Genomic DNA, 17,207 nt, shown 5'->3' on the forward strand with positions numbered 1-17,207 from the left:
CCACAGGTCTCAGAGAAATTGACTTTTTCAAATTATTTTTCTCTGATGATTTTATAAATTTAATGGTGGACCAAACTAATTTATATGCCCAGCAGTTTATTGCTCAAAACCCCACGTCATCATTTGCTAGGTGGACCCCTGTAGATGCAGTAGAGATGATGACGTTTTGGGGTCTGGTGTTTCATATGGGCATAGTAAAAAAGCCAGAAATTAGGCAATATTGGAGTACAGATGTTCTGTACAGCACCCCATTTTACCGTATGGCCATGCCCCGGGCTCGATTTGAGACGATCCTTAAATTTTTGCATTACAACGATAATGCACAGTGCCCACCCAGAGATGATCCCACCTTTGACCGGCTATTCAAAGTCAGGCCGGTCATTGATCATTTCAGTGCCAAATTTGAAGAGATGTACATCCCAGATAAATTCATTTGCATAGACGAGTCCCTTATACATTTTAAAGGAAGGGTTAAATTCCGCCAGTACCTTCCCAGTAAGAGGGCAAGGTATGGCATAAAAATGTATAAGCTGTGTGAAAGCACCTCAGGGTACACTCACAGGTTTAGGGTATATGAAGGGAAGGATTCAAGAATTGAACCGCCAGAATGCCCCCCCTCCCTCGTAGGTGTTAGTGGAAAAATTGTCTGGGATTTAGTGCACCCCTTCCTAGATAAAGGTTATCACCTCTATGTGGATAACTTTTACACTAGCATCCCCCTGTTTAAGGCCCTTGGTTCAAGAGGTACAGCAGCTTGCGGTACTGTGCGCAAGAACCAAAGAGGCCTCCCAAAAACGCACATTGCCCAAGTAATGAGAAGGGGTGAAAGCAGGGGAATATGCACCGAAAATATGTTGTTGGTCAAATATAAGGACAAGAGGGATGTCCTTATACTGACAACAATTCACGGAGACAGTACCACCTCCGTCCCTGTACGAGGTACCAGTACCCACACCTCAAAACCTAATTGTATCCTGGATTACAATAGGTACATGGGCGGAGTGGATCTTTCAGATCAGGTACTGAAGCCGTACAGTGCCCTGCGGAAAACAAAAATCTGGTACAAGAAGCTGGCCGTGTATATCATCCAGATGGCACTGTATAACGCTTACGTGCTATTCCGTTCTACCGGCCAGAGGGGGACATTTATGCACTTTCAAGAGGAAGTCATAAAGGGCCTAGTATTTGGGAACCAGCAGGCAGAGGGCCCCAGTACTTCTAGTACTGGCCCCCGTATTGTACCAGGGCAGCATTTTCCGAACGAAATCCCCTCCACTGCAAGAAAGGGCAGACACAAAAAAGGTGCAAAGTTTGCTATAAAAAGGGAATAAGAAAGGAAACTATTTTCCACTGTGAAACTTGCCCCGACAAACCCGGCCTATGTATAAAGGAGTGTTTTAAAATATACCACACATCTATGGATTATTAGGTTCATCATTTCACCGTGCTTCGGGGGTCTTGCTAATGCCACATAGCACCCACCAACATTCCACCAGAATCTGAGCTGCAAAATCCAAAAATCACTCCTTCCCTTCTGAGTCCTGCCATGCACCCAACTGGTATTTTTTGGTCACATATGAGGCATTGCCATACTCGGGAGAAATTGGGGCACAGATTTTGGGGTGCTTTTTCTCCTTCATACCTTCTGAAAATGAAAAATTTTGAGCCAGAACTGCATTTTTGTGTAAAAAAATGTAATTTTTCATTTTCACTGCCCACTTGTATCAAAATTGGTGAAACCCCTGGGGGTTTGAAATGTACACTATACCCCTAGATGAATTCCCTGAGGGGTGTAGTTTGCAAAATGGGGTCACTTGTGGGGGGGTTCCACTGTATTGGTGCTTTGGGGGTCTTGCTAATGCGACATAGCACCCACCATCATTCCACCAGAATTTGTGCTGCAAAATCCAAATATCACTCCTTCCCTTCTGAGTCCTGCCACTTTTTGGTCACACATGAGGCATTGCCGTACTCGGGAGAAATTGGGGCACATTTTGGGGTGCTTTGTCTCCTTCATTCCTTCTGAAAATGAAAAATTTTGAGCCAGAACTGCATTTTTGTGTAAAAAAATGTAATTTTTCATTTTCACTGCCCACTTGTATCAAAATTGGTGAAACCCCTGGGGGTTTGAAATGTACACTATACCCCTAGATCAATTCCCTGAGGGGTGTAGTTTGCAAAATGGGGTGACTTGTGGGGGGGTTCCACTGTATTGGTGCAACATAGCACCCACCATTCATTCCACCAAAATCTGTGCTGCAAAATCCAAAAATCACTCCTTGCCTTCTGAGTCCTGCCATGCACCCAACTGGTATTTTTTGGTCACATGTGAGGCATTGCCGTACTCGGGAGAAATTGGGGCACAGATTTTGGGGTGCTTTTTCTCCTTCATACCTTCTGAAAATGAAAAATTTTGAGCCAGAACTGCATTTTTGTGTAAAAAAATGTAATTTTTCATTTTCACTGCCCACTTGTATCAAAATTGGTGAAACCCCTGGGGGTTTGAAATGTACACTATACCCCTAGATGAATTCCCTGAGGGGTGTAGTTTGCAAAATGGGGTCACTTGTGGGGGGGGTTCCACTGTATTGGTGCAACATAGCACCCACCATTCATTCCACCAAAATCTGTGCTGCAAAATCCAAAAATCACTCCTTCCCTTCTGAGTCCTGCCATGCACCCAACTGGTATTTTTTGGTCACATGTGAGGCATTGCCGTACTCGGGAGAAATTGGGGCACATATTTTGGGGTGCTTTTTCTCCTTCATACCTTCTGAAAATGAAAAATTTTGAGCCAGAACTGCATTTTTGTGTAAAAAAATGTAATTTTTCATTTTCACTGCCCACTTGTATCAAAATTGGTGAAACCCCTGGGGGTTTGAAATGTACACTATACCCCTAGATGAATTCCCTGAGGGGTGTACTTTGCAAAATGGGGTGACTTGTGGGGGGGTTCCACTGTATTGGTGCAACATAGCACCCACCATTCATTCCACCAAAATCTGTGCTGCAAAATCCAAAAATCACTCCTTCCCTTCTGAGTCCTGCCATGCACCCAACTGGTATTTTTTGGTCACATGTGAGGCATTGCCGTACTCGGGAGAAATTGGGGCACAGATTTTGGGGTGCTTTTTCTCCTTCATACCTTCTGAAAATGAAAAATTTTGAGCCAGAACTGCATTTTTGTGTAAAAAAATGTAATTTTTCATTTTCACTGCCCACTTGTATCAAAATTGGTGAAACCCCTGGGGGTTTGAAATGTACACTATACCCCTAGATGAATTCCCTGAGGGGTGTAGTTTGCAAAATGGGGTCACTTGTGGGGGGGTTCCACTGTATTGGTGCTTGGGGGGTCTTGCTAATGCGACATAGCACCCACCAAAATTCCACCAGAATCTGAGCTGCAAAATCCAAAAATCACTCCTTCCCTTCTGAGTCCTGCCATGCACCCAACTGGTATTTTTTGGTCACATGTGAGGCATTGCCGTACTCGGGAGAAATTGGGGCACATATTTTGGGGTGCTTTTTCTCCTTCATACCTTCTGAAAATGAAAAATTTTGAGCCAGAACTGCATTTTTGTGTAAAAAAATGTAATTTTTCATTTTCACTGCCCACTTGTATCAAAATTGGTGAAACCCCTGGGGGTTTGAAATGTACACTATACCCCTAGATGAATTCCCTGAGGGGTGTACTTTGCAAAATGGGGTGACTTGTGGGGGGGTTCCACTGTATTGGTGCAACATAGCACCCACCATTCATTCCACCAAAATCTGTGCTGCAAAATCCAAAAATCACTCCTTCCCTTCTGAGTCCTGCCATGCACCCAACTGGTATTTTTTGGTCACATGTGAGGCATTGCCGTACTCGGGAGAAATTGGGGCACAGATTTTGGGGTGCTTTTTCTCCTTCATACCTTCTGAAAATGAAAAATTTTGAGCCAGAACTGCATTTTTGTGTAAAAAAATGTAATTTTTCATTTTCACTGCCCAGTTGTATCAAAATTGGTGAAACCCCTGGGGGTTTGAAATGTACACTATACCCCTAGATGAATTCCCTGAGGGGTGTAGTTTGCAAAATGGGGTCACTTGTGGGGGGGTTCCTAAGTTTTAGCATCTTATGGTGCCTAGAAACCTACATGGTGCCTAAAAAATAATCTCATAAAAAGGAGGCTCCAAAATCAAGTAGGTGCTCCTTCTATTATGAAGCCTGTGGTTTGGTCAACGTGCACACTAGGGCCACATATAGGATATTTATGAAAACAAAAGAATTGGGGGAATCAATTTTTAGTCACATTTCTCTAGTAAAATGTACTGTGTTCCTTAGAAAAATGTATTCAAATTGCAAATTTCACCTACACTTTGTTTTAATTCCTGTGAAACACCTAAAGGGTTAACAAACTTCCAAAATGCTGTTTTGAATACTGTGAGGGGTGCAGTTTTTGAAATGGTATCATTTATGGGGGTGTCTCACATACAAGTCCCTCAAAGTCACATCAGAACTGAACTGGTCCCTAAAAAAATCAGTGTTTGAAATTTTCTTGAAAATTTGAGAATTTGCTATTCATATTGTAAGCCTCCTAGTGTCCAAAAAAATTAAAAGGAAGTTGAAATAATGATGTCAACATAAAGTAGACATATGGTCTATGTTAGTTATTAACTATTTTGAGTGGTATGATTATTTGTCTCACAAGCAGAAAATTTAACATTTTGCAAATTGCTAAATTTTCCATTTTTTTACGACATTTTGGTATTTTTCACAAAAAAACACAGACTGTATCGACCCAAATTTACCACTATCTTGAAGTACAATGTGTCACGAGAAAACAATCTCAAAATCACTGGGATAAGTAAAAGCAAAAAAAAGTTATCCCCACTTAAGTGAGACATGCCAGATTTGAAAAAAAGGGCTCTGTCAGGAACGCAAAAACTGGCTCTGTCAGGAAGGGGTTAAAAAGTCCCAAACTTATTTACAATATTAAGCAAGGATTTCAAAAAGAGAAGCCTGTCACCAGCACGTGACCTAGAGAATAAGGGGATACGGGATACTGTCATTGGGTCACCAGTATAATGGTTGACAGTCATTAGAGCGACATGAGTCTAGGTTGACATGCAGGAAGTCGACATGGGGTTTAAAAAAAAAAAATTTGGGCCGACAGGTGGTATTTCATGCCCTACCAGCCACTAGGGTTTGGTGGGAGAATTAAAATAGTGTGCCAAGCGGACGCGGTGCTACGTTTCAGTGTCCATGTCGACTGTGTCGACATGCGGGACAAAAAAAGGGATTTTTGTAAGAACTTACCGTTCGAATCCCTTTCTCTGATATGGTCCTGGTGACACAGCTCAACACTGGGATGTAGGAGGGTCCGAAGGAGCCAGGCACCTATCTTAAAGCTTTAGAGGGTAGGCTCCTCCCCTACTGCATCCCTGGACTCTTCAGTTCAAACTTTCAAAGCCACTGGAATACATTAACTCAGTACAAACGCCTGCACATATTATATGCACATTTTATAACAGAAAACTGTTAACTTTTAACCATTTTAACATGAACATCATGAAACTTCTGGCATACTTACTGAGCGTAAGGGAGGGATCGCTGTGTCACCAGGACCATATCAGAGAAAGGGATTCGAACGGTAAGTTCTTACAAAAATCCCTTTTTCTCTTTCAATGGTCCTGGTGACACAGCTCAACACTGGGACGTTCCAGAGCCGGTCCTTTGGGAGGGTACGCTCAGGTCTGCAGCTCTCAGCACTGCTCGCCCGAATGATGCGTCCTCCGACGCGAACTCATGGAATCTATAGAATTTGGCAAATGTGTGAACAGATGACCAAGTGGCAGCTCTGCAAACCTGCTCAGCTGTGGCCCCATGTCGAACCGCCCAAGAGGTGGCAACTGACCTGGTGGTATGCGCATTTATTTTGGCCGGTACTGGTCTACCCACTTTGGTGTATGCAAAGGCTATCACAGACCGCAACCACCTAGCAATAGTCTGCTTAGATGCAGGCCAACCAATTTTGTGTACGTCATACAATACCAACAATGTGTCAGTCTTCCTGACACTCTTCACTCTGTCCACATATATGCGTAAGGCACGCACAACATCCAAAGTTCTCAACTTGTCCCTTTTCTTAGAACCCTCTGGGGGTTGAAACACAGGTAGAACTATCTCCTGATTTAAATGGAAGGTAGATACCACCTTCGGTAAAAACTGAGTCACTGTTCTTAAAACAGCCCTGTCATCATGAAAAATTAAGAAGGGAGATTTACATGACAAAGCTCCCAATTCTGAAACTCTTTTAGCAGATGCTACTGCTAACAAAAACACTAGCTTCCACGTGAGAAACTTAAAGTCAGCCGACGACCTTAAAGGTTCAAAAGGTGCCTTTTGAAGGCATTCCAAAACCAGTGATAGATCCCAAGGTGCTACTGGTTGCTTGTATGGAGGTTTCAACCTGGATACTCCTTGTAAAAAGGTTTGAATTTCCGGCAAAATGGCTATCTTTTTCTGGAAATAGATGGACAAGGCCGAAATCTGCACCTTCAGTGACTGAAGGCTTAGGCCCGATGAAAAACCATCTTGTAAGAATTCCATCATTCTTGATAGCTTAAAATGAGATGTATGAGCCTTTCTTCTCTCACACCATCGAATGTAAGTCTTCCAGACTCTATAATAATTTGCCGAAGATACAGCTTTTCTGGCTTTTATCATCGTCTTTACTACTGCCTCAGAAAACCCTTTTCTTTTCAAAATGGTGGTTTCAATAGCCAGGCCGTCAAAATCAATCGATCTGAATCCAGGTGATTGAATGGGCCTTGTCTTAGAAGGTCTGGTCTCAGAGGTAGACGCCATGAGTCCACAGACAACCTCTGAAGCCTCGAGTACCAGGACCTCCTTGGCCAATCTGGGGCCACTAAGATCACTGGAACCTTCTGCCCCTGTATTTTCTTCAGAAGTCTCGGTAACATTGGTACTGGTGGGAATGCATAAAGGAGATCTCCCTTCCAGTGAATAGTCATGGCATCCACTGCCTCCGCTAGTGGATCCCTTGTTCTGGCATAGAACCTGGGCACTTGACGGTTGACCCTGGATGCCATCAGGTCCACATCCGGAGTTCCCCACATCGAAGTGATTTGGTGAAACACCTGAGGGTGTAAGCTCCATTCCCCTTCCTTGAGCTCCTCCCTGCTCAGGAAGTCGGCTTCTATATTCTCTATTCCTGGAATGAATATAGCCGATACAGCTGGAACATTCTGTTCCGCCCATAGGAAGATTCTGGACACCTCCCACATGGCCAATCTGCTGCGTGTACCTCCCTGGTGATTCAGATACGCCACAGCTGTGGCATTGTCGGTCTGAATCCTCAAAGGGAGGTTCTGTAACCTGTCTCCCGCCAAGGAAATCACTTTCCAGACAGCTCTCAGCTCCAAGATGTTGATTGGTAACGCTGATTCCTCTGCCGTCCACAGGCCCTGAAGCCTGAGATCCAGGACTATTGCCCCCCAGCCCCTGAGACTGGCGTCGGTAGTTACTATCAACCAGTCCCAGGTCTGTAATGACCGACCCCACTGAAGGGAATCTACTTCTGTCCACCATTTCAAGGATTCTCGGGTGTCCGAAGACAGCACTATCATCTCGGATTTCATGGTCAAAGTGTTTCCTGACCAGGCTGACAAAATGTTCCATTGGAACCTCCGAGAGTGGAACCTGGCAAATTGAAGCGTCTCGAATGACGCCACCATCTTCCCCAGGAGCTTGAGGCACCTCCATACTGAAATGCTCTGAGCCCTGAGAATCTCCTGGACTAGGGTGACCAGATCCCTGGCCTTTACCTCCGGGAGGAATACCCAATGAAGATGGGTGTCCAGTATGACTCCCAAGAATTGGAGCCTTTGTGACGGTACCAACTGAGATTTTTGCAAATTTAAAATCCAGCCGTGAGCCTGCAAAAAACTGATGGCCTCTGCCAAGTGACTCTGCAGCATGGCTGCTGACTCTGCTTTGAACAGGAGATCGTCCAAATAGGGTATTACTGTGATTCCCCTGAGCCTCAGCACCGCCGCCATTACTGACATTATCTTTGTGAATACCCTTGGCGCGGTTGCTAGCCCAAAGGGTAACGCCTGGAATTGTAAATGCAGGTCTCCTATGGCAAACCTCAACAAGGTCTGATGCTCCGGGTGTATAGGAACGTGCAAATATGCGTCCTGGACATCCATGGACGCCAAAAATTCTCCCTGGTCCAGACTCAGGAGTACTGACCGTAGGGACTCCATTTTGAAATGGTCTACCCATAAATGAACATTTAGGGACTTCAAATTTAGTATTGGTCTGAAAGACCCGTCTGGTTTGGGCACCAGGAACAGCGTGGAGTAAAAGCCTTTCTTCCACTCTGCCCTGGGGACTGGTGTAACCACCCCTTTTTCCAAAAGGGAGTGAGCTGCTCTCACAAGAGCTGTACGAAGCCGTGCCTCCTTTGGTAAGGATGTGGGGATGAACCTCTTCGGAGGCGACCCTCTGCAAGGGATTTTGTAACCCTGTGTTATAATATCTAACACCCAGGCATCCTGGCCTAGAGAAGCCCAAGCGTCCCTGAAAAGTGTGAGACGCCCCCCCACTTTTGTCACTGTCGGGCGAAGCCCCTGACAGTCATGCAGAGGGTTTATCCTCTCCCTTTGTGGCAGGCTTCTTGTGAAAAGAGCCAAATTTTGACTTTTGTGTCTTGCCTCTAGAGGACTGAAACCTTCCCCTGAAAGACTGTCCTCGAAAGGACGCACCACCTCTAGGGGAGGGCCGAAAGGACGGCTTAAAAGCAGAAAATCTGGACGTCTGCTTTGCTGAGGAGGCCGGCAGGAATGTACTTTTGCCGCCCGTGGCCTGCTTTATAATCTCCTCTAATTCGGTACCAAAAAGTACCTTTCCTTTGAAGGCTAATGTTTCCAGAGCCTTCTTGGACTCATTGTCTGCTTCCCAGGCTTTAAGCCAAAGCACTCTCCTGGCATTAATGGAGACTGTGGACACTCTGGTTGCCATTTTAATAGCTTCCTCCTCTGCTTCCACTGCATATTCTGCAGCTGCCTTAATCTTTTCGGCAAGCAGTAACGCCCCAGGGTCAGCCTGCAGCATGGTGCATAATTCACCAGCCCACTCTATCATGGCCTTAGAGACCCAGGCTGAAGCAATAAGGGGCCGTAAGGTAAACCCCACCCCTTCAAAGATAGCCTTGAGGTTACCCTCCAGCTTTTTATCCACAGAATCTTTGAAAGCTGCACCGCCCTGTACTGGTAATACAGTAGCCTTGGACAAACGTGCCACTGAAGCGTCCACAACTGGGACCTTTTCCCAGAGCTCCGCATGAGACTCTGGCATGGGGTACAGACTAAGGAATCGCTTAGGCATCTGTAGCCTCTTATCAGGAGTTTTCCAAGCCCCTTCTAACAATTCCTGTAACCCCTCATCTGAAGGAAAAGTAACAGCCTCCTTCCGCTGTCGCTTAAAAACACCTTTAACAGGAGTCTTATCCTCCACAGACAGCTTTAAAGCCTGCTTCACAGCTACAATGAGATCCTCTATACCAGCAGCAGAGTTCTCTTCCACATCATCACCCTGATCCCAGGGGATGTCAGTATACTCTCCTTCCTCCTCATCTACCACAGTAGTTAAAGCATAAGACCTTCTAGGGGTCCCTGCCACATCATCCATTTTGTCCAGCATTTCACTGAACCTGTTGATCCCTTTAGCAGTATCCTGCATCACCTGAATCAGCGCAGGATCTGCCTGGGTAAGAGGCAAGGAGCCAGACGACTGCTGAGATGATGGCATAGGTCTCTGTGATTCTACCAGCCCATCACTCTGCCTGTCCAAAAGCTGCACCAAAGCGTTAACTGACCTGCCTAGGGCCCTGGCCCACGCAGGTTCCATCTGCTCTGCCCTATGGGGTTCACTGCCCATGGGTCTCACATCAGCGCAAGTAATACATAAGCCCCCCTTGGCCATCTGCTCAGGGACAAACTTTTGTGTGCAAACATTGCACGCGCTCAGTGCACTAAGGGCTCCCTCCCCCAAAACCACAGCCTGATGCTCAGACATGATGCAAGTGATAAATGTATATATATCAGTATACACAGTGCAAACAATGTACAAGCGTTTATACAGAGGCAATGCACCCAATCACTTATCTGTCTGTTGGTTTCAACTGCGGGGAAGCGATGCCCAGGAAATCCAAGTCACTCTGCCAGGATCAGTAAGCCAGCTCAGCTCCGCTGCAAGCGTTCTGAAAGGCGCCAAAGTCAGAGTGAAGGAAGAGACCACAGGTCCCTGCTGCTGCGGGGTCCGTGACCTTTTGGCGCCAACCACCCCCAGCCAGCCGCTCCTCAGGTAGGATTTCCTAGTTCCAGTGTCTCCCCCTCAACTGGGGATCACTTGGAACATGCCTGTCACAACGCTGCTGTCCTCTCATCTAGGAGCTCAGCGTGTAAGCTCCGCATAAAATGGCCGCCGCCATCACGGAGCGCCTGTCCCCCATGATCCCCACCTAAATGTGGAGCCGGTTTCAGGATACTCCGGAGCCCAGGCCGCCTTTTAGAAAAGGCTATAAGCGCTGCACAGGGAGACCAGACAGTGTCTCCACTGTGCACAGTGAGCTGACAGGACGCGCTTCTGTCAGCTCCTGCTGCGCTAGCAGTGTGAGGATTCACTATGAGAATCCTCACACTGTGCCTACCTACAGATGGAGCAGGGCTTGTTATTGCTGGCGGAGCGCCAGGACCGTGTCCCTGGCGATCCGCCAGCAATCTGGCGCTCTGGCTGAATGAGACGCTCGTGCGTCTCCCACGCACGAGCGTCTCAATAGCCGGGCGGCGAGGCGGCGCGGCGGGTGCAGTCCTGCCCGTCTCCAGCTTCAGGGAGACGGGCAGGGCTGCGGGGGGCTGCGGGGGGGCGGTGTGGACCGGCGGGGACCCGGGGAAGCCGGCGGGGACCCGGGCAAAAGCTCCGTCGGAACGGGACGCGCGTGCACCTCGTGCACGCGCGTCCCCTTCCGACATACAGATGGCGCGGGGCGGGGGATGGCGGGTGGCGAGTCCTCCGCCATCCCCAGCAAAGACAAGCCCTGCGCTATCTGTAGCTAGGGTAAAAGTTAATAAAACAATAAAAATCCCCTAACTACTCTAATTCTTCGGCTGCTCCTGCAGCCCTTTAGAATAGCACCCACTCCAGTGGGCACCTAACACGAACTGAAGAGTCCAGGGATGCAGTAGGGGAGGAGCCTACCCTCTAAAGCTTTAGGATAGGTGCCTGGCTCCTTCGGACCCTCCTACATCCCAGTGTTGAGCTGTGTCACCAGGACCATTGAAAGAGAAAAATGTGAAAAAGTCCATGTCAACCTTTAGACTGTCGACCAAAATTGTGGTGACCTAATGATCCATACCCGGGGATACAATGTGACTGTTTACAGAAATCCTACCCATTGGGGGAGGAATATAATAGTTGAACCCAGCATACAAAGTTGGGGTCAAAAGAAAGAGCTTAGATCAGAGGTTCCCAAACGCGGTCCCCAATGCACCACAACGGTCCAGGTTGTGAGTATATCCATGACCCAGCACAGATGTTTAGATCACAGAGAAAGGGCCACCAGCGCTGAGGTCACCTCTGCCGGTCCCGAACACTCTATATTTTTGAATATAAGGGAGGAATATATAGATTAGCAGAAATGATTGCATAGTGCACCTGCACCCCATTTTGCATGTAACTATGAATCCCAGCAAGGAAGCCCCTCTCATTACAGTCAGGGTGTGCAGTCTAGAGACCCATTTCCTATATTATTATATTATTATTCCATACGAGTCATTGAGAGGGGGGTTGCCCCGGTCCTGCCCCCCCCCTCCCCCCCCCCGCTGCCGGAGCAGCACAGCCTCTCTCCCCTGCTCAGCACACTCTGCTCAGTACCGTGTGGTGAGCAGGGGGAGAGAGGCAGCTGCAGCCTGTCCCCCGGCACACAGACTGCACCCCCTGCAAATCTATTTCATTTTTGTTTCGGTATGAATATAATAGTGAGCCCTTCCCATTGTTGGCCTAATGCTTGTGTCGACTTATTTCATGTGTCAACCTAAGCCCTGTCGATCTTTATTGGTCAACCTTCAGGGCCGGCGCTACCCACTCAGCAGCTCCTGAGGCGCCATGCTGAAAAGGCGCTGTCTCCCTCCCTGCTCTGCTAAAGCTGCCTCAGCCCTCACTGTCACTGCCTCCTGCCCGCAGCACCTGTCTGACAGCGGGTGAGCGGCAGTATAAAGAGCTGCTCCCTGCACCGTGAGTGCACACAGCCTGCATGCCGCCCGCAGTGCCTGTCTGACAGCGGGTGAGCGGCAGTATAAAGAGCTGCTCCCTGCACTGTGAGTGCACACAGCCTGCACTCCACCCACAGCGCCTGTCTGACAGCTGACGGCAGTATGGAGAAGCTGAGCAGCTCCCTGCACCGCGCACACACTGTCCTCCTCCTGCGACCTGCCCCCTCTTCCTCACGGACACTTGCGCTGAGGCATGTAGCGCTGTCTGTGAATGCCTGGATGGCATGTCCTGTGCGTATCCGCCCCCTACCCATTGCTCCCTGCACCTGTCATTCAAATGACGAACAGGCAGCAGTGCCGCCTCCCCTTCTTTCCCTCTTCTCAGTGTGCTGTGCCAGTGCCATTGCCAGTGCTCAACACTCCGCCCCCTCTATCTCCTCCCCTCTTCTTCCATCTCCTCCTTCTCTCCCCTCCTTTCCCCTCAGTCACGAGAGGGGTGTAATGGCGTCCTCAGCGTCCTGCCTACGCAGATAGAAGGGGAGGGACTGCACAAGAGTTAAACAGGAAAAGAACAGTGAGTCTTTTTTAATAATTGTAGATTTTTTAAAATATTAATTTAGACACTTTTTTAATAATGGGCGGGGTTATGTGCCTAAAGGTGGCCATACAGGCTGCAATAGCAGCGTTCGATGTGATGTGCACTCCTGCGGGCATCGCACAGTACAAAAAGCATGTGCTGCACATACTTTGTGTACTACTTTCGGATCGCATTGCACACACATTGCATGCATGCCGTGCGATGCGATCTAGCCCATAATGTATGCGATTCTCACAGCGTGTATGGGCACCTTTAGTGCCTGCAACATTTCACGGACACAGCACTGAGATGGTGTATGCATACATGTACATGCCCCCGAGATCCTCCACAGGATCGCATGTTGCCTACACTCCCACAATCAGGCTGCAGCTTGTTGCAATGTGAAAGTGAAGGGGCGCAAAATGTATGGTTTGCAGGAGGGCGCCGGACACCCTAGCACCGGCCCTGTCGACCTTCATATTGTCTACCCTATGACCCATACCTTACTAATACACCTGGACGGTTTATCAGATACGCCGCATGACGTTTAAGGTTACTGATAATGGGCCTAATTCAGGACGAGTTGTAGTTTTGCAAATAATTCCCAACAATGCGTCTGCAAAATCTTGCAAGCGCATTGCTATTATGATAGCGCCTTGCGAGTTATGGGTAGAAACCATCGATGCAGAGATCTGACTCGTCCCCACCATCGATGGCAGAGATCCGATACAGCGCGGTTTTATTTCATTAATTCAGGAGGCCCAAATCTTAGCTCCTTCCCTTCCCGATTGGTCAACCGCAGCCCCTTGTCCCGATGTACTGATGCCCATTGATTGCTTCCTGCTATCAAGGTAGGTACTGATGGCCCCTTTTGATGGTCACCCTGACATGAGATCAGTGCAAGGGGTAAACAGATCTAGAATACAGAACTATCCACAAGCCAAATTATATATACATCTTTATCTATCTAACTGATCCTCGGTTCTATGAGAAGTACCAGCACTGACCACTAGAGGCCACTTGACTGACCAAATTACCCTTTTATGTGCTAAAAGATGTCCTAACAGAAAGTGAAAGCAATTTTTGCAGGGACAGTGATCTGTTTCAAACTTGCTGGATATGTAGAGAGGGAGCTGTGAAGACAGAGATTGGAGGTAGGAGCAGATAGGGGACTGGGGGTGGGGGTGGAGAGTTTGTGGGATAAAAACGGTCACAGCTCAAAGTGAATGTACATTGCAAAAGCAGCATTTTGATGGGGGGGGGGGGCGCTTTTAACTTGTTAGCTATAGGAGCAGTATGGACGGTGTAATGGTTAGCATTACTGCCTCAACGCACTGAGGTCATGGGTTCTATCCCCACCATGGCCCTAACTGTGTGGAGTTTGTATGTTCTCCCGTGCTTTTGTGGGTTTCCTCCCACAATACAAAAATATACAGTTAGGCAGGGCTATTTTTCAGCAGGAACTGAGGCCCTTATTCTAGTTCACTCTTTCTGACAAAATATTTTTTAGATGGACAAAACCATGTGCACTGCAGGTGAGGCAGGTGTAAAACCCCACCCAAATCTAATTATCTCTGCACAAGTAACACCTGCCCCCCTGCAGTGCACATGTTTTTGTCCATCTAAGAAATATTTTGTCAGAAAGAGTGAACTAGAATAAGGGCCACAGTTCCGGCTGGAGCCTGCACAAAAATAGCCCTGCAGTTAGGTCATTTGGCCCCTAACAAATATTAGCCCTATAATGTCTGTGTGTGTGTACATGTGGTAGGGAATATAGATTGGAAGCTCCACTGGGGCAGGGACTGATGGGAATGTTCAAATATTCTCTGTGAAGCGCTGCGGAAAATGTGCGTGCTATATAAAAAACTGATAATAAATAATATAACAGCTGGGGCTAAACCATGGACTTCTATATATAAATGATTTTCAAAGTTTCAAAGGTGGGGGGGGGGGGGGGGGGGTAGCAACTTCCAGCACCACACTGCTAAACAACCAATAAGGTTATAACGGAGGTTATTACCCAGCGGCCCCTCTTCTCTCCTCTGACTCATCACATGCTCTGTATGGCTTCTAATTGTAGAGATTGCTTTCACCCGACAGCTCTGGTGCATTGTGGGAACACGTGGGATATGGCCATCTGCACACTAAGGTGTCTATGTACTAAGGAGAGATACAGAGGGCAAATATAATGTACTCCTGAATGTCATTATTCCTACACAGCCTGTGACATGGCAGGTATTAGTGGATTGGCTGGTACTTTATCTCTCTCCAAAGCTTCGTACATAGACCTTCAGTCAGTAACGTGTTTTCCAATTACCTTGTGTTGGTGAGAGGCCGCTGGTAGCTCTGTCCACACTCACGGCACCACCAGCTCACAAAGACATCCTGGGATATGTAGTCCTACCCAGCACTTCCCTCCTCTTAGCTTTATAATTGCCTCCTGAGGGAGGGGACGGTTTTTATTTAACCATTTTGCGGCTGGATGAGATTCACATACCTCCCAACATGACCTCTCCAGGAAGGACCCTCTTGGCCATTCCGGGAGGGTAGGCAACCCTGTCTGGAGATCATTAACAAAGTAATAAGGGCCAGATGTACTAAGCTTAGTGATAAAATGGAGAGTGATAAACCACCAATCAGCGTCTACCTGCCATGTCATGGGCTGTGTTTAAAAAATGACAGGTAGGAGCTGATTGGCTGGTGATTTATCATTCTCCATTTTATCACTATTCATGGCTTAGTACATCTCACCCTAAGTGATATTATATACAACATCGCTCACAGGGACCAAAATTAAACAGATCATTTATAAGATCGCTAATGCTGTGTACACACGGGGGAGATATATTGCTCAGTATTTCCTTTACATCAGCGACCAGAGATGTCGCTGATGAAAAAGAAACTGCCCGGGGGGAGCCCGGCAGTGGTAATCAGCTGGTCGCAGGAGCATGTTCCTGCGACCAGCGATCACCACAGGGGCAAAAACGGGAGCGCGCACCCGGCGATATATCGCCGGTGCACACTCCCATTGCGGGCAATATGGTCGCTCAGCGACCATATTTCCCGCGATTTTGGACAAAATCGCCCCCGAGTGTACGCACCTTTAGTGCGTATGGGGCTTTAAGGTTAATTTACAGTAAACTGTCCCAATAATGCTAATTGGATACTGCCCCACCCGCTATCCCACCCACGGCTTGCAGCATTCCATGGGCAGAGGAATTTGTCAAAATAGGTGCGGAAATTGCCAAGCAAATCGTTTTGATCAACCCTTCGAGTGTCAACATTGCTGTGAGGGATCCTCAAAATATCCATAAAAATGCCAACAGCGACCACAGCGACGCAGCTTTTTAGGCCGAGGACTCTAATTATTATAGTCACAGTAATGATGGAATGTCCGTGTGTCCTGGCTTGGTTGCTATGGACACAGTCCTATTCGCTAGCGCAATATAGAATGTCATATTCTCTCATTTACCTTAATTGGCTCCTTTATGTTTAATATTTTACTCTTAGTAACTCTATGACAGGCATGTACAGACAATGGCCCTGCAGCTGTAGTGAAACTACACATCCCAGCATGCCTTGCCATAGTTTTAGCATTCCCTAATAGCAAGGCATGATGGGACTTGTAGTTCACAACAGCTGGAGGGCCATAGTTTGGACATGCCTGGTCTATGAGGTGAATCTTATTCTATGATGGCCACAAAGCACATGTGCAATGGTCGCTCAGAGACGGTGACCAGAATCCTGGGGAATTTCCCAGCATCCCACAGAGGTCGGTATAATAATGAACAAAAAAGTATTGTCTACCGTAAGAGATAATGGGGGCGATTCAGCTTCATGCCCAGCATTTTATGGGTGTTCAGGTTGGTTTGCTAATGGGCAAAACTGAGTGCACTGCAGGTGGGGCAGATGTAACCTATAGAGAGAGAATTACATTTGGGTGAGTGATTTTGTTTCTGTGCAGGGTAAATACCGGCAGCTTTATTTTTACACTGCAATATAGATATCATTTTAAAGTACACACCTCACCCAAATGTAACTCTCTCTGCACATGTTACATCTGCCCCACCTGCATTGCACATGGTTTTGTCCATTAGCAAACCAACCTGAATCACCCCCTAAGTACGCAACTTTGGGGGTTATTCTGGTTAATTTGCAGCCTTGCAAGTCCCCCAAACCCTGCCCGGCGAATGCCAGGCCACCCGCCCGCACTGGCTGCGAATGAATGGTTAACAAACATCCATTCACATGCTGCGGGGAACACCCAAATCTTTCTATGGTCGACAACCATCGAAAGATGTGGAAGCTGCGCGCATATAAAAGTCACTTACTGTACATATGCGCGCAC

General features: G+C 47.4%; 1 protein-coding gene across 4 annotated transcripts in view; it reads right to left on the reverse strand.

Annotated features, from left to right (window-relative positions):
* Window positions 1–15,289, reverse strand: part of LOC146019874 (E3 ubiquitin/ISG15 ligase TRIM25-like) — a 61,094-nt gene extending 45,805 nt beyond the window's left edge. For 2 of the 4 annotated variants that reach the window (XR_014450676.1, XM_083152500.1), the window contains exon 1: window positions 15,177–15,241. The gene's annotated coding sequence lies outside the window, so the exon portion shown is untranslated. Of the gene's footprint in view, window positions 1–15,176 lie in introns of all 4 variants that reach the window. The other 2 variants (XM_083152501.1, XM_083152499.1) reach the window with 2 other exon arrangements.
* Window positions 15,290–17,207: the final 1,918 nt, after the last annotated feature.

The sequence above is a fragment of the Crinia signifera genome, chromosome 7 (genome assembly GCF_055691185.1).
Source record: "Crinia signifera chromosome 7, ASM5569118v1, whole genome shotgun sequence".
Classification (NCBI taxonomy): domain Eukaryota; kingdom Metazoa; phylum Chordata; class Amphibia; order Anura; family Myobatrachidae; genus Crinia; species Crinia signifera.